Source organism: Heterodontus francisci, chromosome 19 (genome assembly GCF_036365525.1).
Source record: "Heterodontus francisci isolate sHetFra1 chromosome 19, sHetFra1.hap1, whole genome shotgun sequence".
Classification (NCBI taxonomy): domain Eukaryota; kingdom Metazoa; phylum Chordata; class Chondrichthyes; order Heterodontiformes; family Heterodontidae; genus Heterodontus; species Heterodontus francisci.
Genome location: NC_090389.1, coordinates 62,784,558 through 62,810,860, shown reverse-complemented (window position 1 = coordinate 62,810,860; position 26,303 = coordinate 62,784,558). Strand labels below are relative to the sequence as shown.

General features: G+C 41.5%; 1 long non-coding RNA gene and 1 pseudogene across 2 annotated transcripts in view; one reads left to right on the top strand and one right to left on the bottom strand.

The window, feature by feature from the left end:
* Positions 1–26,303, bottom strand: part of LOC137380115 (uncharacterized) — a 48,694-nt gene that overhangs the window by 21,893 nt on the left and 498 nt on the right. For both annotated transcript variants that reach the window (XR_010976974.1, XR_010976975.1), the window contains exons 2-4: positions 19,213–19,291; positions 15,841–15,893; positions 803–857 (exon numbers count right to left, since the gene is read on the bottom strand). This is a non-coding gene — a long non-coding RNA (uncharacterized lncRNA). The remainder of the gene's footprint in view (positions 1–802; positions 858–15,840; positions 15,894–19,212; positions 19,292–26,303) is intronic.
* On the top strand, positions 4,955–5,089 carry LOC137380454 (U2 spliceosomal RNA; annotated as a pseudogene).

Sequence of the window (26,303 nt, the reverse complement as noted above, 5' to 3'; positions counted from 1 at the left end):
GCAGCAGTACTTTCAAAAAAAATCTGCACAGGTTTTGGTTGTAACAGCACACTTACTGCAACTACAGTTAGACCATCTCTCAATGAGAGTATGGTCATTTTGATTTTAAGTTTGCACAATATCAACTGATATTACAAATAATATTTTTACACTAAATTCTACAAAGAAATCGACAATTTACGCCAAAGTTACAAACAAAGATTAAGAGCAAACATTACTATTAGCTACATTACCACAATTATTGTGTCAGCAAGATACATATTAAATTATCAGTTTACTAAACAAGTGTGGTCACGGAGATCACACATTCTTGGTATGTGTCTCAATTTCAAGTGAGGCAAATATAAAACTATGAATTTATCTTTTCCAAATCAAAATAAAGGGTATGGATCAGCTACAATAAAGAATTTTTGTAAGTCAAAAAGTTAAGTAAATTGTTTTATTTCTGAAAAGCCATTGTTTGTTGCTTTGTGCATAAATAAATCTTGGGTCCATGACACAAAAGCTAAAAAAGCTTAGAATCCTACTTAAGCAACTCTCTGCTGTTCTTCACAGTGTGAATGACTGTCCAATAGCATATTAGCTATAAAGAGTAGTCATGTTGTTTGGTCATATAACATGGAGACCAGTAGCACTATAAATTGGACAAGTGGTCAGCAACGAGGCACTATTTTTTTTAAATCAGCAATTCATGCCACCTTATTCTTTGGTCTGAATACAGTCACAAATCCTCTTTTATAGCAAGGGCACAGCATGGACAAGTTAGTGAGCTTTCTATTGCAAGTCATGTCATTATGGTTACCTTTAGTTCCTTTGCACTTCAGAGAATTCTGAACGGAAGCCGAAATGACAAATCTCTGAATAGCCACACAGGATGCAGACCAAAAAAAGACATACAAATTTTAGAAGCCAGCTAAACAGAGAAAAGATAGTAGCATGTTCACATAGTAAACAACATCACTGCGTAGTCTATGTTCAAATCTAAGATTCTGACATTGTAGCATCTTGCCATTTCTCCTAGCGGCTTAAAAATTGGGAGGCATTACGCTGATTTTCAGCTTATTATTCCTTATTTTGTTCTATCGGATATCTCAGATTACTGCAAACAAGCAGGTAAACAGTTCCTTTATATTTTACACTGGCTACCTCAACACAAAAATGATTTTAATTTAATGGGGAAATCCAGGTATATCTACAACATTTTCAAAACTGAAACTTTCAAGGTACTTTTCTGAAATACAGAAGACCAATATTATGGTTAATTTCAATTTCTCTTAGGCTTGAAGATTTTCATTGCTGCTAATTATTTACTCATTCTTTGAGCTTTTAAGGAAACCATACTTTTTCACTGCAAAATGCAATTTAAGGGATACAGGATTGATACAAAGCAGTTGTTTTTTTAATTTTCCAATCAAGTAAATTCCCAATAGAGAAATGAGATTTTATATTTATCTGGTAATCATATACTCAGCAACATTTAAACTAACAAATCAACAGCTGTAGTTAATCTTGCTACATTTCAGCACCAACATAATCTAAACCGACACCCTCAAACAAAAGGCAGAGTGGCCCACTCACAAGCGAACATTTCTATCAATCAAATTCCAAGTTTTCAATAGAAATAATGATTCTTTTAAATTAAGAATCCTGTAAACTTGTCTATGTTCAAAACACTTTAACTTGCAAACATACCCAAATTAAATACACAAAAGCTTGCATTTATATAATGCTTTTAATGTGGTAAAATGTCCTAAGATGCTTCACAGGAGCATTATCAAACAAAATTTTACACCGAGTCACGTAAGGAAATATTAGGATTGGTGACCAAAAGCTTGGTCAAAGACGTAGGTTTTAAGGAATATCTTAAACGGAGAGAGAGAAAGGCTGTGAGGCAGGGAAATTTAGGGAGGAAATTTCAGAGCTTAGGGCCTAGGTAATTGGAAGTCTTGCCACCAGTGTTGGAATGATGAAAATTGGGGATGTGCAAGAAGCCAGAATTGGAGGACAGATATGTGAAGGGTGTAAAGCTGGAGTGATGGAGATGGAGAGGGTTGAGTCATGAAGGGATTTGAAAACAAGGGTGAAAATTTTAAAATTGAGGCCTTGTTGGACTGAGAGCCAATGGAGGTCAGTGAGCACTGGTGTGATCAGTGAACAGGACTTAATGCAAGTTAGGATACTGGCAGCAGTTTTGAATTAGCTCAAATTTACAAAGTGTGCAAGGTGGGAGAAGCTTAATTTAAAATTATTTACAACATTGCTAAAAAATTTAAGTGATAGTTCACTGTATATTACAAATTAATATGGAAACATCAAATCTTTAAGATTAATGACACTGCTTTCCAAACCGTGAAATGCAAACTGTGCTCTGAAAATCATAATATCAAGAAAATACTGAAATATTTGATATTTTACTCTAGTTTGTTGTAAACAAAATACATAAATACATACAGAACATTGATGGAAATCTAAGCTAAGCATTTTTCATTTCTACTGGCCTAGGTTTAGCCTAATGGAAATTAAAATACTGCAACACCTAACTCCACATTCCCACCCTCTCTATATACAGACTTAAGCCGGAAGGTGAAGAAATTGGCTGTTGGCTCTCATCTGTGTCTAATTCAGACTTAGAAATAATTCCATACTCAACAGGCTCTTAAATGGTGAATTATTTTTTGGAAAGGTTGTATTTTCATGTAATTGCTAGCCTGAATGCACTATATTAGCAGTTATCGCTTGGCATACAACAATCAATTACTAGAATACATGGTTTTATTTTCAAATATTAGCATGCAACCCATTTTAATGTCGATTTTAAATTTTCTATATGTAACTAAGTCACAGCGTAAAATGTTCCAGGAGTTCTGCACCACAGAATGTGAATTAAATACTGATTATCCATATTTAGAATCTTTAAGATTTTGGGCAGTCTCCCCAGAGAAAAATATTAGACTATTCACATTACCAAATGGAGATTATTATAAAACAACTCACTCTTGATATATTAAAATAGATAAAAATAATTTAAAATTACCAATTATATATATAATCTATTTGAATTTTTATTTTTTTTTAAAGGGCCAGTTCAAGGAACGTTTTGTAGCTTCCTGTTAACTGTTCCTGATATCTGCAGTGATACTGTAAAATGTTGCAGTATAGAAACAGGCCAATTGGCTCCTGAAATCTGTAACAATGTTTATCCCCATGGGCTGCCTAATCCAATCCCACCCTCCTGCTTGCTCTCTACAACCTTCAATATCCCTCTTTTGAATCTTGAGATGTTCAGGTTGGAAGAGAACATACAGGGCACAATTTTGTGAAGTTTTGCTCCTGGCTCAGTGCATCAGCAGCAAGAGGCTCATGCCAGAAAATTGGAGTCACAAGGTTACAGCCCTCTCTCCACCACTGTGTTCACCAGTATCACAGCTCCACACCAGGCACCTGGCAACATAAAATTACCTCAGTGATAAAAGCACCAATCCTGTATGTCAAGAAATGCCAAAGCCTTGCAGGTGGATAGGTAAATTGGCCATTATAAATTGCCCCTAGTGTAGGTAGGTGGGAGGAGAATGGTGGGGATGTGGTAGGGAATATGGGATTAATGTAGAATTAGTATAAATGAGTGGTTGTTGATCAGCACAGACTCGGTGGGCCGAAGGGCCTGTTTCAGTGCTGTATATGTAAATAAATAAATAAGCATCGTGCAGTTAGGTTGTATTAGGAGCGTTTTGCTAGCTGAAGCCCCCCACCCACCCCCCCAAGATTTTCAGGTGACAATATTTCAATTATATGTTGCAGCTTGCATTTGTGCAGAAGCAAAGTATGATCATGCATGACAAGCAAAGGGCAGTAAGGTTGCATGAATGAACTGATGTGGCAGAAATAAAAGAGTAACAGCAGTTAAAGAGCCACTTTATGGCAGCTACTTGGTATAAGAAACCATTGCATAGCCTTATCTTGCTAGCTTTCTTATGGCCTGAAATCCTACCCTTCATCCAAGTGTTGCTGGCACCATTCACTCAAGCAGCTATCACTGGTCTTTTTGGGGCGAGTGCTCTTTTTAGTATCCATCCATCATTCAGGATGGACATGGACAACAAATACTCCATTCTGCAGGAATATGTCAATATTAAACCTCTTCCCTTGGCTCGCAGACAAGACTGCAGCCCTTTAAATGGCTGTTACATGCTTTCAAATTCCCATCAACACTGCAAACATTTCCTCTTGTAGCACACAAGAGCAATGTCAGATTAGACAAATTGAGTTAATAACCAAATCTGAAATGAAAATTGTGTGCAAAAGTCAATGGGATCTCTTACACTGTACCATTATTGCCCAATCTGTATGCTAAAAGGAATTTCTACCAATATTCTCCTCCATTTGCTTTTTTTAACAAAAGAATAGCCAGGAGTATAATGCAGTCCACTAGATTTATCCTTATGTCCCCAAAACGATCAACTACCATACTGGTGCCAAGCCATGGGAATAGAGAAAACAATGGGGGAAAAACCCTGTTGGGGGAAATGTGAGAAAGAGAACAACCGCGATTCTATTACTTAATTATAAAAAATTAATTTTTAGGACCTTAGAAATTTAAGTTTGTACTTAAAATGTCCATTTCAGGTGTATGATTTGGTAGCTGCACAGTAACAAGTCTAACACAGCCAGGTATAATAAATCAACCCCAATATAACAGCTGGTGTGATTATAATCATACAGTACCATGTATAATGCAATAAATTAACAAAATGGAAGGATTACCTCCAACAAGGTTAACAGAACATATTAGAGCAAGAGAGGCCAAGGAGTCAAAGAGTTATAATTATATCATACATTTCCACTCATTACAATGGTGAGGTCAGGATTACAGTAATAGCTAGTTGCAGTTCTTCCACTGTAGGTAATATTTCTCTCTCACCTACAAATGTAAGAAACAAATGGACAGGTAAAGATCAGCTCTTCTCGGCCTTTTGGCTAAGATCAAGTGTAGTATCTGTTCTTATCAGTGCTTACTTGGCAGAGAAGAGACCATGATCACTGCCTTTTGATCCTGGGTAGGCTTTGAATAAAATGGCTATAACCAATCTTCGAGCTTCAGGCCAGGGAGTGCGCAACACCGTTCGGGTGGTTGTGAAGGACAAGGAAGGAGATGCACCGGACGATCGCACCTTCTTCATCAAGAAAATCCTCTTCGATTGCTGTGGATTTCAAGCTCCGGACGTCTTCTGCCTGCAGGATTTCCCCAGCAGTGGATACTTCGACGTGACGTTCCGAAACGTGGCGGGATGCATCAAGTTCCTGAAGGCATTCAAGGAGAAAGGGGACCGGGCGCCACTGTCGATCCTCACAGCGGAGCCGCTCTTCACGCTTCCGTCACAACGGGACCGGGTGGTGACGATTCACCTCTACAACCCCCATGTTCTGGTGGTGGATGTACTCACCTTTCTCGCCAGGTACGTCGAGGTGGCCGGCAGCAGCACTGATGTCAAGGACCCCTTTGGGATTTGGACCAGCAAACGGCAGGTCAAGGTGACCTTGAAGGTCGATGCCAGTGGAGCCATCATCCACCCTCCCTCCAGCTTCGCTATTGGGGTAAGTCGAGGGTTCTTGGTCTACGCTGGGCAGCCCAGAGTTTGCTGCACCTGTGGCAAATCTGGTCATGTGGCAGCAAACTGCAGCACGGTTGTTTGCAAGAGCTGCAAGGAGGAAGGCCATCAGACCAAGGACTGTAAGCAGACTAAGTGTTGCAACTTGTGCGGTGCGGCAGGCCATCTCTACAAAACCTGCCCCAAACGCTGCCTCAGTTATGCTCAGGCGGCAAGGTCCAAGGAAATGCCGGGAGAAGGTTCGACGAAGGCGTCCGGTGTTCGAAAGGAGACGAGCAACCTTCTCTGCAGTGAGGAACTTCAACCTGAGAAGGAGAAAAAAGGGGAGGCAGCTGAAACCAGCGACCCAGCACCTACCCTGCATCCGGAAACCCCTCTTCCACAGACAGAATCAATGGAGGAGGAGGCAGCAAATGGACAAACAGGTCAGTGGCAAGTGGTACAAAGGAAAACCACAAAGAAAAAACCTCCAAATGCGGAACAGACCACCACGCAAACCAGTGGCAAGAGGAGGCTACCTTCTGAGACAGACGACAACAGCTCCTCTTCACTGGACGGGGAAATTCTGGAACAACGGCCCCTTCAAAAGAGGCGGCAGAACTCCAAGGAGATGGAAGATAAAGCATCCCAGCCCCCGGGCACTGGAAGCTGTGGTGGGCCCGGCGTGCCCCACGTAACGACGTGGCCTACGCATCCCAGCTCCGGGACACCGATAGCAAAGACACGTCTGGCGCACCTCAGCTCCGGGAAGCCGGGAGCAGTGATGTTTTCGAGGAGGAACAGAGGGGAACAGCAGAGGAAAACCCAATCCTTGCTGCCTACAAGACCAACCCGATGTCACCCCAGCGGAACAAACCCTGCATGAAAAACCAGGAGGGGTTTCTGAGCCCAACCAACGTGAAAACAGCTTGCGCACACTATGGGTATGCAGGAACATCCCGAAGGACTGGGACTAGCAAGGACAAATGGTATGGGAAGAAACAAATAACTTTTAAAAAATGGGTGTAAGAATTGCTTCCATTAATGTGCGTAGCATTAAATCCACTACGCGATGTGTTTCAACCTTGGATTACCTCGCCAAGGAATACCACACCTCAGCACCTACAGGCAGTGGTCGCAATGGTGGTCGCACGGGCCATCGATCTGGTCAAGGGGCAATGATTGCCGTTCCTCCGGTCTGGGTATTCTGCTGCGGGGAGGTAACTTCACCATCTCCGAAGTTAAGGAGGTGGTGGGCGGTCGCCTCCTCGTAGCAGATGTAATGTACAACGACGCTCTGCTCCGGTTGATCAACGTGTACGCCCCGGTACAACGCAGCGAGCGGCTGACCGTTTTCCAGCAGCTCCCACTGCTGCTGGCGATGTCCAGGCCGGTCATCCTAGGCGGTGACTTCAACTGCATCATCGATGCGGCTGGACGATCTGGCAGAGACGACAGCAAACTGGATGCTACGTCCAGATTCCTAATAGAAACGCACAACGTCTTCAGCAAACCTGCAGACGGAGCGCAGCGCAGATACACATGGTCAAGATCGGATGGGTCTGCCCGTTCCAGGATTGACTTCCTGTTTGTGTCCCGTGCTGTCACGGTTGGATCCACTGACGTCAAACCGGTGTTCTTCTCCGACCACTGCCTCTTACTGGCCAACTGTCACTTACAGGACGACCAGCGGGTTGGCAGAGGGACGTGGAAGCTCAATGCCACACTGCTGACCCCAGAGAACGTTGAGGAACTCAAAAAGGATTACAAAGGTTGGAGGACCGTGAAACCCCTCTTTGAGTCTCCAGTTCACTGGTGGAAAGCGATCAAGGAGAACATCAAGAGGTTCTTCATCCACAAAGGTGTTCAGAGGGCGAAAGAGAGACAGAGGGAAATGTCCCGACTCCAGAAAAGTATGCAAAATCTGCTCCGGTTGCAGTCAATGGGCGTCAAGGTCAAGGAGGACCTCCAAGCGGTGAAGAGCCAGCAGGCCTCGCTCTTTGCCACGGAGGCCTCCAAGATCATCTTCCGGTCCAGAGTCCGCTCCATTGAGCAGGATGAGACGTGCTTGCGTTACTTCTTCCAAAAGGTACAGAGAGAGAGCTCTGTTATCAGCAGCCTGAAGGAAGAGGATGGCTCGGTAACGTCTTCGCAGTCCGACATACTAAGGATCAGCAAATCCTTTTATGCTGGGCTGTATGACGCGAAGCCCACAGACAGCAGAGCCTCCCAGTCCTTCCTGTCATCTATCACAGAGGTCTTAGGTGACAGCAGGAGGGAGAGACTGGACAAGCTGCTAACTCTGGACAAGCTGACAAAGGACATCGAGTCCTTCGAGACGAGTAAAACTCCTGGAAGCGACGGCTTACCGGTCGAGTTGTACTCGGCCCTGTGGGACTGGGTCGGCCCGGACCTGCTGGAAGTATACGAGAGTATGCTCCTGGCCGGCAGCATGTCAGAATCCATGAGGAAAGGCATCATCACCCTCATTTACAAGCGGAAGGGGGAGAGGGCAGAAATCAGAAATTGGCGGCCCATCTCACTGCTTAATGTTGACTACAAGATTCTGTCCAAAGTCATAGCCAGTCGAGTCAAGTCTGCTCTGGAGTTGGTGATCCATCCCGATCAGACCTGTACTGTACCCAGCAGGAAGATCTCTGATAGTCTCGCGCTACTCAGGGATACGATCGCCTATGTGCGGGACAGGAGGGTGGACAACTGCCTCATCAGCCTGGACCAGAAGGCTTTTGACAGGATATCACACACCTACATGATGGACGTGCTTTCCAAAATGGGGTTTGGGGAGGGAATCTGCAATTGGATCAAACTGCTCTACACAAACATCAGTAGCGCAATCTCAATCAATGGGTGGGAATCGGAAAGTTTCCCGATCCAATCTGGAGTCAGACAGGGCTGTCCTCTCTCCCTGGTCTTGTTTGTTTGCTGTATTGAACCCTTTGCTGAGTCTATTAGGAAGGATGCGAGCATAAGAGGGGTGACAATCCCAGGCAGTGGAGGCACTCAGGTTAAAACCTCCCTGTACATGCATGACGCCGCCGTCTTCTGTTCAGATCCGCTGTCTGTGCGCAGACTGATGAGCATCTGCGACCAGTTCGAACTGGCCTCGGGAGCCAAGGTTAACCACGGCAAGAGCGAGGCCATGTTCTTTGGGAACTGGGCTGACCGATCCTTTGTCCCCTTCACCGTCAGGTCAGACTACCTGAAGGTGCTGGGGATATGGTTCGGAAGGGCCGGGGCGTTCACCAAAACCTGGGAGGAGCGAGTAGCCAAGGTAGACAAAAGTTGAGCATGTGGGGGCAGCGATCTCTCTCCATTGTGGGTAAGAACCTGGTCATCAGGTGCGAGGTGCTCACATTGTTGCTGTATGTGGCGCAGGTCTGGCCCATACCCCACTCCTGCGCTGTGGCGGTCACCCGAGCCATTTTCCGCTTCATCTGGGGATCTAAAATGGACCAGGTCCGGAGGGACACCATGTTCAAACCTCTGGATAAGGGCGGGAAAAATGTACCCAACGTGGCCCTCATCCTGATGACCACCTTCGTGTGCGGCTGCATCAAGCTGTGTGTAGACCTCCAGTACGCAAACTCCAAGTGTCACTACATGCTGAGGTTCTATCTGTCCCCGGTGTTGCGAAGGATGGGCCTGGTCACATTGCCGCGGAACGCTCCATGCAGTTGGACCGTGCCGTACCACCTATCCTTCGTGGAGCAGTTTCTGCGGGAAAACATCTTTGACCACCGATCCATCAGGCAGTGGTCTGCACGGAATGTTCTCAAGGCCCTACGGGAAAAGGAGACGGTGGATCCTGTCGGATGGTTCCCCAAGCAGACCGCCAAAGTCATTTGGCGGAATGCCTCATCACCAGAACTTTCCAACAAGCACCAAGATGTAGCTTGGCTAGTGGTGAGAAGAGCCCTCCCCGTCAGATTCTTCATGCACGCCCGAAGTCTCGCCCCCTCCGCGCAATGCCCCTGCGGTGGCTGTGGTGGGGAAGAGACGGTTGCCCACCTCCTCCTGGAATGTGTCTTTGCAAAGCAGGTGTGGAAAGAGATGCAGTGGTTTTTGTCGAGGTTCATCCCAAGCAGCTCTGTAACACAGGAGTCTGTGCTCTACGGGCTGTTCCCAGGGACACACACCGAGACAAATATCAACTGCTGCTGGAGGACTATCAATTCTGTGAAAGGCGCCCTTTGGTCTGCCCGAAACTTGCTGGTCTTCCAACGCAAAGAGTTGTCCACGACCGAATGTTGCAGACTGGCACATTCCAAGGTCCAGGACTACGTGCTGAGGGACGCACTAAAGCTTGGGGCAGCCGCAGCAAAGGCTCAATGGGGAAAGACCACAGTGTAAGGTCCCCCCACCAAGCTGAACTGAGGGGCTGGATCCATGGGAAACCCCTCGAACTGTATCGGAAAAATTTTCATTTGCTGTAAAATGTAAAAATGTTAATGGCATGACAAATGAAATGGAAGGGTTGTGAGGCAACTCATGATTGTATTGAAGGAAACTGATCACCTTTGCACTGTTTGTATTTTTTGGTGCTGTTTTAAACTGTTTGGGAATGTAATTTTTACAGATTTTTATGAATAAAGTATATTTTGGAAATTTAAAAAAAAGGTAAAGATCAGCTGGTCCATCAAACCTGCCTTAGACAGTTGTGATGCCATTAGGCATTATGATTCACAATATCCTGTTAAGAATTAGGATTCAGTTTCTTCTGGATGCATCACATTAATGCCTTTCCCTTTGCTGCTTTCAAAAGGTGACAAATCTTTTACGAAGATTTGTTGCACTTGAGAACGTATTTGGTAATATTTTCAAAAAAGTGTGCAATCATAGGTGACCACAGCAAATAATCACTTAGGTGGTGTAGCAATAGTTATTCTGTGCTAATAAAAACAGAAAATGCTGAAAATATTCAGCAGGTCAGGCAGCATCTGCAGAGAGAAAAACAAAGTTAAAGTTTCAGGTCGATGACCTTTAAAATTAGCTGTATACGTCTTTTCTTTTGGGTATGCTTGACAATTCTGATTTTTTTTTTTACTTTTAACCAGGCATTAAAGGTCGTGAATCAATGTATTTGCTTCTCCAATAAAGGCAACATTACATTTCCACATAGAACTATCCACAGTGACACAACTTGCATTTATACAATGCATTTAACATGGTAAAACATTTCAAGATGCTTAACACGGGCGATATCAGGGCAGATGGCCAAAAGCGTGATAGAACAGGTAAGTTTTGAAGAGCATCTTAAAAAAAGAGGGGTAGAGGAACGGAGAGAGTTCCAGAGTTTAGAGCCAAGGGAACTGAAAGCATAACACCAAGGATGGAGCAATTGAAATCAGGGATGAGCAAGAGGCTTGAACAGGAAGAGTGTAGAGGTCTCAAAGGCACGTAGGGCCGGAGGAGGCTACAGCGATAGGATGGACAAGGCCATTGAGGGACTTGAAAACACGGATGATGATTTCAAAACTGAGATGTTGTCAAACCAGGAGCCAGTGAAGGTCAGCAAGCAAAGAGGTGATGGATGAATGAGATTTGGAGTGGGTTAATACGAGCAGCAGTTTTGGAATTAGGACATTTATGTAGGGTGAAAGATGGGAGGCAGATCAGGGTTACATTGGAATGGTCAAGTCTAGAGGTAACTAAGGCAAGGGTTTCAACAGCAGATAAGGTGAGGCAGGGTCAAAGTTGAGCTATGTTACCCAAGTGGAAGTAGGCAGTCTTGGTGATGGTGTGGATATGTGGCCTGAAACTCATCTTGGGCCCAAACACAACACCATGGTTACGAAAGGTCTTACTCAGCTTCAGACAGTTGCCAGGGATGGAAAAGGTGGTCAGGGAACAGAGTTTGTAGTGGGGACCAAAGCCAATGGCTTCACTCTTCCTAATATTTATTTGGAGGTAACTTTTGCTCATCATTTTGGATGATATCGCTGAGAGATGGCTTATAGATGAGAAATAGAAGGGGGACAAGGATAGATCCTTGGAGGACTCCAGAGGTTAACAGGGTATGTGTAGGAGGAGAAGCCATTGTTGATGATTCTCTGGCTATGACTTGATGGGTAAGAATGGAAGTTCCACACAGCTGGATAATGGAAGAGAGGCACTGAAGGGGGACAATGTGGCCTACTGTGTTGAGTGAAGGATGGGGTGGGACAGTTTATCATAGGCAGAGTCACAAAACTGTCATTTGTGACTATGACAAGTGCCATTTCAGCCAAGCCAGAAACCTGACTGAGGGCTTCAAACATGGAATTGTAGGGAAGATGGGCATGGATTTGGCAAGCAACAATGCGTTCAAAGACTTTGGAGAGGAAAGAGAGGTTGAAGATGGGGTTGCATGCAAGAACAAAAGAATCAAGGATAGTTTTTTTGAGGAAGGGTGATGACTGCAGATTTGAAGGTGGGGGAACAATACCTGATGGGTGGGAACCGTCAACAGTATCAGCTAATATGAAGCCTAGGAAGGGAAGTTAATTGGTCAGAAATTTAAAGGAGTAACGAGTTTCAAAGACTGTTAATTCCTTTTTTATTAATTTTGCACAGCTCAACTTCAACGTTAAATATTTACAAGTTCACTATCATTGTTAAATAAACTCAAAGTGTGAGCCTAAGTGCAGCTTCCTCTTTCTGAAACTATTTGAGATTTTGTTGTTAGCCATTAAATACCAAATCTAATTGACAGGTAATGATCAGCTAGACAATATTCAGACTTTCCTTGTATCACTCATTCCAATCAATTGCTCATTTTGGTTGAAACATGTGATCCTTAATTATGCACATCATTCAACATTTTCCCTTTGCTGGTAGCTCCAAGCAATGCAAGATGGAAGAGCTTTCCTGATTGAAAGTAAAAGTAAAACCTTATTCAAGTAGCCATAGGTTGGGTTACTCATCCAGAGAGGCACAAAGAACAAATCTTTACAATTAATCATGTAGCTAGGGTACTAATTTATCTAATAAAGACAGTAATTATTTATTTCCAGAAGCCAATCACAAATCACTTAATTCAATGTTTGCAAGGTATGTAAATTGGTCCAGCTAAACCAATAACCTCCACTCAATGGTGTTAAATTTGCGCTCCCCTTTACTGCAGTAATGCACCAATGAGCCAAATCCCACATTCCATTTCCGCCAAATCCCAGGTCCATCTTCAGTGCAGCCAAACTGCAGAACTTCTACACGGTAAAACGCAGTGCTACCAAACTCTGGGACACTCAGCGCTGCAAAAGGCCAGGGCGGCCCATTAGTGTCACTATACATCTGAACTACCTCCTCCATCAATCCCAGCCTCTTCCTCAGCATTGCTAAATACTAGTTACCTACCATGAACCTGGTATATATTGTGTAACATCTTGCTGTATATCCCAAAAAAGATAAATCTATTAAACTTAAAAATACAAGAACAGGAATCTATTATTACAGACTGATCAAATTAAAATTTTACATATAACACATTCTCACCTCAGTGTCAGAAGGTTGAATGTTTAAGCCCCACTTTAGACTCATGCGCATGTAAGCTGACATTTACAGCTCATTACTGAGGGAATGCTGCACTGTCAGAGATGCCATTTTTGAGAAGAGATATTACACCAGGGGAATGGCTGTCTGTTCAGATGGATGTAAATAATCCATGGCACAATTCAAATTAAAGCAGGAGTCCCAGTGCCCGAGCTAAAATTATCCATCAAACACCAATAAAAATAGAATATCTGGTCATTTATCTCATTTCTGTTTCTGGGACCCTACTAGTGCAAATTAGCTGTTGCGTTTCCTTACATCGCACCAATAACTACACTTCAAAATTAATTTGCTGTGAAGAGCTTGACGATATCCTGAGATTGTGATATCGATGCAAGTGTTTTCTTCCTTTCTGAATCTCCCATGGTACTGCCCAAGATAGATGAGCAACACCGATGATAAGAGTGAGTCGACAATGCTCTCAGTAATCATCATGTCGATTTGCTACACCTTCTCTCACCACTGTTCCATGCAGATGCTGAGTTGAAGACCTTCAGATCTTCAGGGCTGCATGGCTCCAGTAGTAGAGGGCATTCTAGATGTTTCATTGTTTGGGATGCCTCTCCGCAGTCATTGTCGACAGAATTTGTTTGGCTGTATACCCACTTCTGCATAAGAGCTTTGCAGCAGCCGACACCAATCCCGAGGCGATTGAGACACAGCCAAGGTGGCCATGTTTTGTTGGATGGGAGGGATTCCTCTAGATCATGAGACAACTTGTGTGCCTTCATCTGTAGATGTGTTGACCAATCAGCAAGGCAGCAGCTATGGGGATTACAGTGTAGGGGATGGACAGTATAGAAGAAGCTGCCCCTCAAGTTGAGCCTCTTTGTTACTGGCTCTTTCTGCAAGAGAGGATGATGAGTGTCACTTTGTCTGTTCTACTCTTTATTCTGCACAGTATTTTATTTATAAATCAAACAAACCAGTAAGTAAATGGGAGCTGCTTAAAGATGTGCTTAAACCAGGACTTTAAACAATTAAACTTTTTTTTAAAGTGACACAAACAGCCTTGGGCTAAAGTCCTAACAGATTATTATACCCTTCATTTAAGCTGATCTGCCTCATTACTCACCTAGTGTTACAAACACAGTACCACACAGGCCACGAGGTGTCAGTTTTAGGTTGAGTAATTAGCATCCAACATTTGACTTGAAGGAATTTAATATTTGACACTTCACTGTAATTAATGTTTTCTTTGAGACAAAAAGTTGTCCAGTAATTTCAAACATAGCTGGAGACATGAACTAGAGTCTCCATTCTACTCTTGATGTAACTTGCCTCCTTATGGCGGGTGAAGCAATACCAGCAAGCAGGGACAGGTTTCAGGCAGCCAGTAATAGCTCTGCAAGCAGCATGACAGGATCCAATTTCTTGGCATAGTGAGAGCATTTCCAGACTGGGCAGGTATATTCAGCTGCTCAGTATCACAGGGCAAGGGCATTTGTTTGTAATGTTCTCAGGTCAGTTTTCCATTTAGAGTTGACCAGCTTCCTTCAAATGATTTTTCTGGCTGCCACCTTCACCTTTACTTTGATGACATGACCTTTGAAGCTTAGGGTGCAATCTAACATTACTCCATTCCGAAGAAGGGTCACTGACCCGAAACGTTAACTCTGCTTCTCTTTTCACAGATGCTGCCAGACCTGCTGAGTGGTTCCAGCATTTCTTGTTTTTATTTCAGATTTCCAGCATCCGCAGTATTTTGCTTTTATTACTCCAAGGTATACTGGCTTAATGTTGTGTGCCAGTGTTCTCCCATACCAAAGTATGTTAAGTTCTCACTTTGCATCTCTACTCCTAAGATTAAAAGAACTGATCTGTATCTTTTCAGGGTTGGCCTGCAGATGATTAATCACATAGCAGTTAGTTAGCTCAGTTAGTGCATCACCAAAGGACTTCTCTACTATATCAAAGGATTCATCCAGAGATGCTATGCACAGGTCATCGGCATACAGGAAACTTCTGGTATAAGGAATCTGGATGGATGGGCTGGTTGTTGGTATAAATATTGAATAGCAAAGGTGCAAGAATGCCACAGAAGGAGTCACATTATGGTCCCTGTCAGGCTTTCTCTAGCCTGGGAATCTTTCAACAACGCTACGCCCAACTTTCAGCAGTAGCATGAAACTAGAGATGACATAATGGCATGCAAAGAAATCACAATCGGAGAAACAGCTGTGACAGCTTTCTTTTATTGGGGGGGGGGGGGCAACAGAGGAATGAACAACAATGGAGGGCATCAACCTTCATCCTACTTAGGTCCAACTCCCATTTCCTCCCTTCCCTACAATGCCACCTCCTCCCCTGTCCTAAACCCACAACTCTCATCTTCACACTCAGCTTTACCATCCCCCACTTCCCATACTCACTTCAACCTGTTCCCTCTTCACTTTCCCCTAAGCCCATTCCAGCCTCTTCACTGATGTCCTGGCTCTAAAAAAGCACCATGTCTGAAACATCAATTGTGGGGAAGGTGGATGTGGCCTGGAATAGCTAGGAAATGGCAAGAACTTGTGAAAGCAGAGAGAAATTAGGACCCAGGAAAGAGCTAGAAATAACTGGGAGTGGGAAACCAGGAGAGCTACAAGGGCATAGAAACTACAGAGGCCCCCAACAGTAACAAACAAGTATTTTTGGAATAATTAACAAAACAAAAACACTTAAAACACAACTGAAGCCAGTAGTCGGTTACCACAGTGCTCACCCAGTTGGGAGATGTTGTGCAAGGTCTCAAAGATAAGCAGGCATCACACCACCCTGGAAACAAAGCGGAGAGGACTTGATCAGGGGTAAGTTAAAAACAGAAGTGTGATGTGACATAAAAAACACAGGTAAACTGTTAAACAATAGGAATTGCATAAAGACGCAAGTGTTTCAATATGTAAATATCAGACCCTGCCGTGGTATTGGTTGAAGGAATTGATACTGTATAACAGTAGAGGTGTTATCAAAGTTTGATACAAGAATCATGTAGTACAGCCAAGACTTTTATAGTATATTACCACCAGGTTTCCTGTGATGTGTATAGTGAGCCAGAGGATACAATGAAAGGTAATGGGAGGGAAATATGATCCTGACAGTATATCCATGTAACATGACTTCTGACTGATAAATAAGCAGAATTGAATGCAATTATTAAACCACTTAATAACCCATTTTAGAGCCAATACTAAACAGCCAATTTAAAAATTGCTGTTTTAGCTTAATAAACAATCCACATAACAGTTCCTACCAATATACTTATTTAATCCAATACTTTTTGAAAATCTTATTCAAAAAATTTGCTTTGTTTTTAGGGGAAGTAAACAACATTTGAAAACTGTTGCAAATCTAACGTTTGACATAACCCTTCGTTGTTAAGAACATACGGAGCATACTTAATAAAATTCTATATTCTTTCAAGCTTATTGAATGAAATTTGTAGGGCATAAAATCAAATCTTCAAGGAAGTCTTTTTTTTTTAAAAAGATGCATCTTAATCAACTCATCTAGATTAAACCAAATCCTTCACCTTCTGAAATTTTCAAGTTTCACTTTCAAGTAGCATTCAAACAAGGATCTGAAGAGAAGCTGAAAATGTACATGGCCATTCAAATCAGTCCTAATGTCGAATAATTTACTGCATAGGCTCCAAAAGCTTTTACATGAAAAACATTTCTAATGGCTATACTTATGTAACAAGTCACTACAAAATCAAATATAGTATTTTTTCCACAAAATTTCTACTTTTAACAGGTTCTTGACAGTTCCTGAAATCTGCTGCCATTTTACTTGACTAATATTGATAATTACACATTGGTTTGATTTGTGAATCAATTGTCAGTGCAAAGTTTGTGTACAAAGTAAAAAGACACATATCTACCCCAGAAGTCCTTGAATTATTATTAACTAAATTGGTAAGAAAATATATGTATGTTATTCATTTCACCTAGGAGGGAAAAACTTTGATAATGGTCAGAAGTAGCACCCATCTTTGCATAAGGATAATATTTTCTAACTTAGTCTATTAACAAGCCCTTCTGCGCATCTCATCATTTGTTTAACAGAATACATTTTAAACAGGTCTTTTCTTGCTTCTGTTTGACAAACTCCATCTTAATGAACAAATCATATTGTATATCCCACTCATTTCATTTAATATTCGTGATATTTTTGACAAATAATCAAAAATTTTGCTTATAATATTTTACAACTTCCAATGGTTTCAGTATCGAAAATCTTAATGCCTGTTCAGGATTTGAAAAGCAGAGGCACCAAATTCAGAAACAGTTAAAATTCAAAATCTGTATTTAGTAATCATAATACAACTCCTGTCCCCAGTTGTATATATTTTAGATTTTTTTTGCTTCGGTCATACATTGTAAGTTACAAATATGAGTTAATGGTTAGTTGGGCATTAAGAGTCGCCTCAGATATACCTTTTCTCATCTGTTCATCCTACTCCAGTAATAATTCTCATTACTACTGTATCTTCCAGTCAGTCCATTATTATGACATCCTTGACAACGAGATACAAAAAATATTTCCCACCTGTTCTGCTATTACCCAGGAGCTTTAAATATCTCAAACTAAACTACACAGATTTTTTATTTTTAAATTCAATGCCATGTAACAAGACATACCCTAACTCTAGATTTGTTTTCTTCTTACAAAGATATTCTTCTGCTATATTATTAAAAATATTTGCTGACATAACAAGTATTAATTACTGAAATAATAGGAAGACTTATGAACTTCTTTTAACCTCAATTATTCAACTGATTATCTCCAGACCTTTTTTGGCATGGAATCTTGTGCAAAATATCACCCCGCTGCAAAAGATTCTGAGGGGGCTTGACAGGGTAGATGTTGAGAAGATGTTTCCACTAGATGGGGGAATTTCAAACTAGGGGACATAGTTACAGAATAAGGGGGCACTCATTTAAAACTGAGATGCGAAGGAATTTCTTCTCTCAGAGGGTACTGAATGTCTGGAATTCTCTACCCCAGAGAGTTGTGGAGGCTAGATCACTGAAAGTATTTAAAGAGGAGGTAGATAGATTTTTGAAATATCGGGGAGTTGAGGGCTATGAGGAGCTGGCACGAAAGAGAAGCTGCGGGCAGGGGCAGATCTATAGTAAATCCTATAATAAATTCTCCTGTCTTGCAGAAGTCAAAACTCAAGAGCCAAAGAAAGATACCAATTTAATTTTGTAATTTCTATTCTACTTATCTTTGCTCCCAGACCCAAAATATAAAATCAAAATTTGTGGCCACTCAATTCCCATTATCCACCAGTTATATGGATAATATAGGCTCCATTGCAAAACAAACTATTTGCCGATAAATCTGTTAACATGATTTTTTGTAGTCCTCCCAGATGCAACTTAACAGAGAGGATACATGCATGATTTCAATCTATCCAAAGATAATTCCAATAATTAATATAATGAAAGCAGTATTACAGTATATCATAAGCAGCAGCCTACCATTAACATTTTCACTTCTTCTAAGTTTAGATAAAGTATCAGCTGTGGCTTAGTTGGTAGCATTCTCGCCTCTGAGCCAGAAGGTTGTGGGTTCAAATCCCACTCCAGGACTTGAGCAAAAAAAAAATCAAGGCTGATACTCCAGTGCAGTAGATAAGATGTTAAACCGTGGCCCCATCTTCCCTCTCAAGTAGATGTAAAAGATCCCATGCCACTATTTCAGAGAACAGCAGGGGAGTTATCCTTGGTGCCCTGGCAAATATTTATCCCTCAATCAACATCATAGAAACAAATTATTTGGTCATTATCACATTGCTGTTTGTGGTAGTTTGCTGTGCACAAATTGGCTGCCACCTTTCCGACTTTACAACAGGATGTAAAGTGCTCGGAGATGTTCGGTGGTCATGAAAGGTGCTACATAAATGCAAGTCTTTTTTGATGGTGTTGTGAAGTCAGCAAAGTAAGTTACAATAGCCAGATTTAAAGTTTGTCACAATCTGAATGCAAAATCAGCAAAGAAATGTGTTAACAGTAATCCCAAGGTTATCCCCAAAAAAACATGCACCTCACAAGAGTTGAAGATAATTTCTCAGATCAGCTATACTCACAAACTTGTTAAGGATGGGATTTACTTTCAGTTAGCAGCTCATCATCCTTACAGCTTTAATCCTCCCTATACTGGGCCACCTGCAGAAATGGAAACAAACAGACAAGATATAGGTAAAAGCTGGTATATTCAGTTAATACCCAAAAACTGAAAATTCTATGAAAACGTTCTTTTAAGCCAATTCAAAACAAAAGAACATTTAATTCTCTTAAAACATCTTTAAAAAACATGGGCGGCACAGTGGTTAGCACCGCAGCCTCACAGCTCCAGCGACCCGGGTTCGATTCTGGGTACTGCCTGTGCGGAGTTTGCAAGTTCTCCCTGTGTCTGCGTGGGTTTCCTCCGGGTGCTCCGGTTTCCTCCCACATGCCAAAGACTTGCAGGTTGATAGGTAAATTGGCCATTATAAATTGCCCCTAGTGTAGGTAGGTGGTAGGGAAATATAGGGACAGTTGGGGATGTGGTAGGAATATGGAATTAGTGTAGGATTAGTATAAATGGGTGGTTGTTGGCCGGCACAGACTCGGTGGGCCGAAGGGCCTGTTTCAGTGCTGTATCACTAAAAAAAAAGTGTCTGCAATGGCAAAACGTCCCAAATGCATTCGTTACAATATGTAAAATTGATAGAACTTTGAATCATACAGCCAAAACACTAGAAGCTAAGTCAGAGAAAAATCACATTTAAACATTATGGCACTCGGATCAAACTGCACTTCAAATACTGTGTTTAGTTCTGGTTGCCGACACATTCTGGAGGCAGTGCAGAAGAGGCACAAGACTGTTCCATCCCGTCAAGGCCTCAGTTATGAGGAAAGACTGGGAAAAAAACTGTGCTTTTCAGCTGAGAAGAGAGGTATCTAAGGCAATCTTATAGAAATAGTTAAGATAGTTGAGGGAATGGAAAAAGTAAATCTGCAATAGCACTTTAAATTAAATTGCACGAGTAAGATAAGGGAACACAGGTTCAAACCTACTGAAAGATAAATTTAATTCCGATAACAAGAAATTCTGTTTCATGCAGAGTGAACAACACATGGAACTGTGAATTAAGACGTGCTAAATGGCCACCTTCATTATCCTGTGATTAGCACTAGCGCTATGTCAGATAGTTATCTTTTATAGAACATTACTATGCTTTTATATAAAAAGTAAAATATAAGCCCTTAGGGAAAGCTAAGATTTAAAACTGGCATTTATCCAATAGGTATCATTACATTTTCCTTCTGGAGTAGTTTAGAACTTATCCATATAGATTAAGGGCTAGCTGCTTGTTTATAAGAGGTACCTATAGCCTTTATAATATAGACTCAAGTTGTTAATGTGCCCACACATGTCTGTATATATTGCATACTGTATCCATTCCATTTCTGAAATGTGACTTTTTTTCACACCAACTAATTTAGAATACATTTCTAAATGAAGAACTATTTATTTATTACACATTATGCATTTAAAAATGTTATTCATACTTATAAAAATAATGTACACACTTGTATAAACATAAACTGCACATTGGCAATGAATGTTTTCTAGCATCTTATTTTTGCTAAGTTTTGCTTGTACCAATACAAAGAATATCACTAAACATTTTTGACTGATTATATATCTTTGGTACTTTAATTCTGTCTAACACATGTATGTATAGATTTATTTCAAAATGAAATGTTTGACCTTTTGAACCATTAATTTTTTTTTATTTGCTCATGGGATGCAGGCGTCATGGCAAGGCCAGAATTTGTTACTCAATTCCTAAATGCCCTTGAGGTGGTGGTGTTGGGCTGCCTTCTTGAACAGCTGCAGTCCATGTGTTGTAGGTATACCCACAGTGCTGTTAGGTAAGGAGTTCCAGGATTTTGACCCAGCAACGATGAAGGATCAGCAATATATTTCTAAGTCATGATGGTGTGTGACTTGGAGGGAAATTTAATTCCAAATTAAAAGCTGTATAATTAAGGTCGGAAATTTTAATCAGTCAAGTTAATGCACAAATTCTTAATACACTCATACTACATTCCTATTAGTACTATCTTTGTATTTTAAACTGGCTAATACCTATGTAAAAAGTCCACACAGGAATATACTACAGACTACTTAGACTGCACCAAATGGATTTTCTACCCTTTAGTATTTTCACAAATGAGTGTGCTTATATTTTCAATATCTTTTTATTGTTTAAACAGTTTGGATTGTACTTTTTATATAAAAAGGCATAAAATTGATTAATTCCACAATGCAAAAAAATATTGCCACTCAACAAACCATACCTACAGGGCCTGCAGGGCAAAATCCAATATTTGGCACTTAAGCAAAACAACCATCTTACCTTGCAGTACCAATTCCATTTAACTAGTTTCAAAAAAGTGAAAGATGCAATAAAGAAGATGTAAAAACGCAGCACAAAAATATCAACCTTCAAGGAGAAACATTTGTTTTATTAAAAAATGAATATATTATGTTTTGAATATAAAACTTCTGGGTACTAATTCTGGTTTTGTGGGTAAAACATACACTTTGGAGGGACTACCAAACATTAAAATATGAACAAATCATACTTTTTTCTCATTTTAATGTGGCTTTACATATGGGTTTACTGTAAGAATGATAAACATACTACACCTGCTTATAATTGTGTGTTTTTGTTATCATAAGAGCTTACCAAACAGCTTAGGCAAAAGTCAAGCATTCTAAACAGTAAGCAGACTTTTGGAAACCAGAACTGGAAGAACTTAACCAACTAAAAAACTTCAAATCTACTCATATCTTAAAAAACAGCTGATTTTGAAAATATTGTTGTACTCTTATATATCACTTCATTCGCATATAGGCTTATTTATCATCTTGTGATAGAGGTCAGTGACCTCTGTCATACGCATAGCACTACGATGACAGGCTAGCACTGTGGGCGTACCTACCCCACATGGACTGCAGTGGTTCTAGGCGACGGCTCACCACCACCTTCTCAAGTGCAATTAGAGACGGTCAATAAATGCTGGCCTAGCCAGAGACGCCGACATCCCATGAATGAACAAAAAAAAGTTACATGCTTGTACGCAACAACAACTTGCAGTAGTTGTTAACTATGTTCTTTGACATATCTGTCACCAATCTTCATTTGCAAACCATATAAAAGCATTACAACTTCAACCAAGTCACACACCATCCTAACTTGCAAATCTATCACCACTCATTCATCATCACTGGGTCAAAGTCCTGAAACTCATTATCTAACAGCACTGTGGGACTACTTTCACCATATGAACTGCATTAGCTCAAGAAGGTGGCTCTCCGCTATATTCTCAAGGGCAATTAGTGATGGACAACAAAGGCTCATATCCCGTGAATGAATACATAAGAGAGCATGGATAACAACTGCTGCTATTTGGGTTGGTTTTAAAAAAAGAGACTTGCATTTATATTGCATCTTTCACAACCACAGGTCATCCCAAAGCGCTTTACAAAGAAATACTTTTGCATGTAGTTACTGTTATTATGTAGGAAAAGTGGCAGCTAATTTGCCCACAGCACACTCCCACAAAATGGAATGTGATCTAACGATCAGATAATCTGTTTTTGCGATGTTGACCGACGGATAAATATTGGCCGAGACACTGGCGATAATTCCCCTGCTCTTCTTCGAAATAGTATGATCTTTTATGTCCACCTGAGGGGGCAGACAGGGCCTCAGTTTAACATCTCATCCTAAAGGTTCCTCAGTACTGTGCTGGATTGACAGCCTTGATTTTTGTGCTTTACAACCTTCTGTCTCAGAGACGAAAGTGCTATCAACAGCTGACACAACATAGTTTACTGTACAATTATCATTTTATATCAATATGTTACACCCATGCTTGTGCAGTGGTTTTAATACCAATCTTCTGTCAACTATAATTATAGAATAGGCAATTTGCACCTTTTCTAAATGGTCTTGTACCTGATACAAAATACCAACACTTCTTCAGTTACAATGCATTCTCTCACGAATACACAATAAACTACTTCACACTGTCATGCAGGCCCCCACCTGCCAAGAATGAGGCACACATTATTTCACCACATGAACATTAAAACTTAAAATTGTGACTGGGAAGAAAAGAGGACCTATTGCAAGGAATTGCCAAGCCCCTGACTGGAAAGAAATTTGCATGCTTGCAGACAGTGTTGGAACATGGGACACAGGCCTTCTTTCCCCAATACACAGAGTGGTCAGACCAGTTTAGTCACATGACTAACTGACTGTTGGCAAGTTCGAATTAGAACTTGCCAGAGTGTTTGAAACTCAGAAAACTCTTTGCTCTGGACTGAAAAGACCTCTCTCCTGTCTGCTCTCATCTCTTTCTCACGGAACTGATGGCACATGAACCCCAAGAGAGAAAAGTCTCCTACAGTGAACAAGCTTTAAGAAGAATACTGGGCCCCAACGAAAAGCAAGGAGGGCCCACAAGATTACAGTGGCTGTACATGCCAGTATATGCAAGACCAAAGCCAGTATAAGAAAGCAGTTTGACTGGCCAAAACTCCACAAAGATGTGGTGGATTACTGCAAGAGCTGCCACATATGCCAGGTTGAGGGGAAACCCCAACCTACAGTGAAATCTGCACCCCTAAGTCCTGTACTGGTGTTAGGAGGACCCTCCAGCAGAGGGCTGGTGAACTGTAAGGGAACCCTGCCGAGAACAAAAGGGGACAGGCAGGCACGCGGCTGGCAAAGGTTTAGATAGAGACAGGGAAAAAGTGACCATGAGGGCAAGTTAAACGAAGTCTGGGAGGAACCCCGGATGAAAACACCTACTATCCAGTCAGCCAACCCCGAAAAACATGAAAAGTTAGACACCACATCCTCCTACGTAAATGCAGACTCTAGAAGTACCCCACCAGAGTTGCTAACAGCAGTTACAGGAATCTGCAGAGACATGGAGACCTCTAGGGAGCACAGAAACCACGAGGGTGATGCCTCACCTAGTCGAAGTGTCACAGGAGAGTGCAGTCAAGTCTGTACAAATACCTGCAGGTAGGAGTGTCCCAGAGTACCATGGGGAGATTAACAAAGAATCCTTCCCCACATTCAGAGGAAAACGGAACCACCCATTCCCTGAAGTCAAGTCTTTGCATGATTCAGAGAGTTCAGGATAGACCGGCCCACAACTAACTCTCCTTTTAAAAAAGGGAAATTAAAGCAGCACTGGCACCCAGAAAAGACCATTTTAATAGGCTTTAAGATTGATGAATGAATGGAAATGAATGAGAGAAATGCATGGTTTTTCTTTCTGTATCTTGTATTTCTCTCAAACCTTTTAATGAAATGCGCCTTGTTTTTTCAAACTGCATTTCATTCCCCTGGGTGTGGGGGTGTCATGCAGGCCCCCACCTGCCGAGACTGAGGCACACATTATTTCGCCACATGAACTTTAAAACTTTAAATTGTGGCTGGGTAGAAAAGAGGGCCTATCACAAGGAATTGCCAAGCCCCTGACTAGAAAGGCATTTGCATGCTAGCAGACAGTGTTGGAACAAGAGACCCAGTCCTTGCTTCCCCAATACACAGAAGTGGTCAGACCAGTTTAGTCACATGTCTAACTGACTGTTGGCTGTTTGAATTTGAACTTGCCACAGAGTGTTTGAATCTCAGAAGGCACCTTTGCTCCTGGACTGAAAAGACCTCTCTCCTGTCTTTCTCACGAACTGAAGACCCACGAACCCCCTACAGTGAACAAGCTTTAAGAAGAATACTGGGCCCCAACGAAAAGCAAGACTACTTAGAAAGGGACTACAGTGAGCTCGAAGCACAGTAAACAAGAAACTCCTGATTGTCTCAAACCTCTCTATTTTATTTTTCTTCTCTTTTCTGTCACTGTTTGCGTGTGCGTATTGCATGTGTATGCTAGCGTGGGCACAGCGTATATTCATAGGCATTATCCAAATTAGAGTTTTTAGTTTAAGTTTAATAAATTTCACTTTTCTTCTTTAAACCTAAGAAAGCCTGTTTGTGCTCATTTCTTTTCCTTATAATTGGAAAGTGGTGAACAAGGATTCACCAAAGGGGAAGCTCCAAACACAGTGTGTTTAAAATTAAATTAAGCCCTGTTACAATAAGACCAGCTGAAGACAGTAAAAGACCCCTATACACCTTTCTCACCTGGTCGTAACACCAATGCAAACGTGCAGTAAAATTTAGTATCCACATGCACGCCAAAGGCTTCAATTTAGAATGTTTTTGTACAACGTGGCTTTATCCCCTATTAAATATTAGTCTTATTGTGCCTTATCGTCCCTTATGAAAGTTAGTAATCTGAAAACTCAATTAACATTAAGGGTAATTTGGAAAATCATTTTATAATTTATATTCTCCCATCTAATCATCCTCGAATCTTCCATCTTCATTTGGAAAGTCTGACCAGTGCTAATGGAATTCAAATCTATTCTTATATAAAAGCAAAATACTGCGGATGCTGGAAATCTGAAACAAAAACAAGAAATGCTGGAATCACTCAGCAGGTCTGGCAGCATCTGTGGGAAGAGAAGCAGAGTTCGGTTCCGAAGAAGGGCCACTGACCCGAAACGTTAACTCTACTTCTCTTCCCACAGATGCCGCCAGACCTGCTGAGTGATTCCAGCATTTCTTGTTTTTGTTTCATATCTATTCTTAATCGCTGGAGTAATAGCTAACAACAATGAATTTAAACTTGTTCGAGCAACTCATTTTAAGTATTTGAATATTACCCGTTTCCATTCCGTTAGCACACAGTATTATGTCGGATTTCATGGGGTCTTCCAACCACTCTAGTAAATAACCTTGTAAATGGTGCATTAGCAACTTTCTTTTACTCTTACTGGCTTTGTAATTATAAATAGTTATAATTCCATTCAATGTGTAAGCGCTTTTTTAATTGAGTGATTTCGCTTTTTATTTTTCTCCTTTAAAATCAAAGCATTTATCGCCTCCTAGGACGGCAAACCACTGCTCAAGGCCAAGGTCTTCGCTTCAACCTAACGCAAGGCCGGAAGCACTATCAGAGCCGAGTCTGACAGGTCCTTCCAGCCAATCAGAAAGCAGCACTCGACGAAAGCGCCGCACCAAACGGTTGACCCACCAAT